Source organism: Brassica oleracea, chromosome C1 (assembly GCF_000695525.1).
Source record: "Brassica oleracea var. oleracea cultivar TO1000 chromosome C1, BOL, whole genome shotgun sequence".
Classification (NCBI taxonomy): domain Eukaryota; kingdom Viridiplantae; phylum Streptophyta; class Magnoliopsida; order Brassicales; family Brassicaceae; genus Brassica; species Brassica oleracea.
This window is the reverse complement of record NC_027748.1, coordinates 35,655,511-35,657,757: the sequence shown is the minus strand read 5'-3', so window position 1 is coordinate 35,657,757 and position 2,247 is coordinate 35,655,511.

Below are 2,247 nucleotides of genomic sequence, written 5' to 3'. Positions count from 1 at the left end.
GCTTACGGGCTGTTGGTTAAGAAATCGTAAGTTGGGCCTCGAGTCATGTCTTAGGTCCCTTTGGGCCGTCTTCTGACTCGAAGCATTTATTACGGCTTTTTTGATAAAGAACGAACTTTCCGCGGTTTTTACCGTAAAGTTTGATCGATGAATTGGAATGGCAGGAAACATGAAATGGGTTTGCTATGGTCTTTGGGAGATAGCATCGAAGGGTAGGCGAGAATGCATGGACTAATGTCGTATCGACGTTTCGGAAGAGCTCGGTTGCTACGTAGCGACTGAGCGGAATGGACGCTACGTAGCGACTGAGCGGAACGGACGCTCGGTAGCTACGTAGCAACCGGGCTTGGCTCGAGCTCAGTCGCTATGTAGCGACCGAGCTTGGCTCGATCTCATTCGCTACGTAGCGACCAAGCGGAACACGCATTCGGTCGTTGCGTAGCGACCTTTTTCAAGCTCTTGTCCAATGTCTCGTGAATGTGTTTTCTCCGCAAGATTCTTCGTAAAAATAAATCTTTTTCGAAGATTTAGTTTTCGTAAAAACGTTCATGCCGATTTTTACGGACTTTCAGACATTGATTCCGTCGTGACCGATTTTGACCCCAACATTGAGCGTGCAGCTTTTGCTTTGTGCGAGAACTCGTGAAAACGTATAGACTTAAGTGAAGAGACAAGTTTTGGGATCTCATATCGAGATGTCGATATTATGCCTTTGAGATGTCAGGATCCAGCAAGACTGGGTTTAGGGCAAGACCTAGGTTTACTTTCGGACTAAGGCTATGCGATGACAAGTCGGCTTTCGTTTTGCATGTTTGCGATTTCTACCTGATTCATACCGATGTAGAGTCCGCGAAGTGTTATCGGCTTATATGACTTGTCTTGGCATGAATCGAGCTACTTCCAAAGGCCGTTTGGAAGTGGTGGCCAAAATATTGGATTTCTTGTATAGCCCGCTATGGTATCCTTGTTGGATGTAAGAGAGCATATCCTTTTGAGGGCGGCTAGTGTCTGTTTAGGACGTTAGGGTTCGTTTGTTGTGATCAGCAACAAAGAAGCGATGCCAGTTTAAAGGCATTTCACCGTTAGAGGTATCTTGATTTTGGAAACAAGAGTGTTGTTTCCATAAGTGTTGGAAAGACCGTAACTTCAAGCGTGTTGCGACGTCTCGCAGTGCCAGAAGTTAATCGTTTTTGTTTTGAGCCGCGTTTTTCTTGCGGGCTTTTTACCAAGGATGCTCTCTTTTTTTTTTATGAGCATTCGTGGGTTTGTTGGTTTTAGCGTGATAGCTGATTTAGGCGTTTTGGGCGAGTTCTAGGCCGCCGTTCTGGCCGTTTGTCGGATAGTGGGCTTAGCGATTGTAGCGTCGCATTTTTTTTGTGAAAAGTTTCGAAAAGATCGACTTTTTGAAAGTTGTGGGAGTATACGAGTATCCGTACCCATTCTCCCCCTTTTTTAAGATGGGGGGATAGCTGAACTCACTGGACGGGCTGCCTACGTACCCTTTTTCGGGGATCAAGCCATCTCGTAGTTCTTTGGACCCACTTTATGATTAGTGGTAGTATTTCTTAAGATGCATCGCGTTCCAGGTTCTTTGGATCTTGACGTCCCAGTTTGCTCCCAGTTTTCCTGCGTTACGTTCGGCAGAGTTTTGGAAGACTTTGCAAAGGACCAGGTCGCCTTCTTTGAACCTGCGATGGCGAACGTTTGAGTTGTAGTATTTTTCGGCGGCATGCTGGTAATTTTGGATTCGTATGAGAGCTTGATCTCGCCGCTCGTTAATAAGATCGAGTTCGTCCAGCAGCGCTGTTAAGATCTTCTCGTTCGGGGAGGAATCTTCTTCGAACTCCGAGAAATTCTACTTCCGCGGGGATCATACATTCCGTTCCGTAAACAAGGGCGAATGGGGTTTCACCCGTAGCCCGTCTCGGGGTCGTACGATGCGACCAAAGAACTCCTTCGTGCTCTTCCGCCCATCGCCCCTTTTTGGCTTCTAAGCGCTTTTTTAACCCGTCGAGGACGGTTTTGTTCATGGTCTCTGCCTGGCCATTGCACTGCGGATATCTGGGAGTCGACTTGGTCAGTCGTATTTTCCACTTCTCGCAGAATGCTTCGAATCGGGTAGAGATGAACTGAGATCCGTTATCTGTCACGATTTCGTAAGGGACCCCGTGTCTGGTGATGATGTTCTTCCATACGAAGTTCTCGACTTGTACGTCTTTGATACTTGATAGGAATCTGCCTCTACCT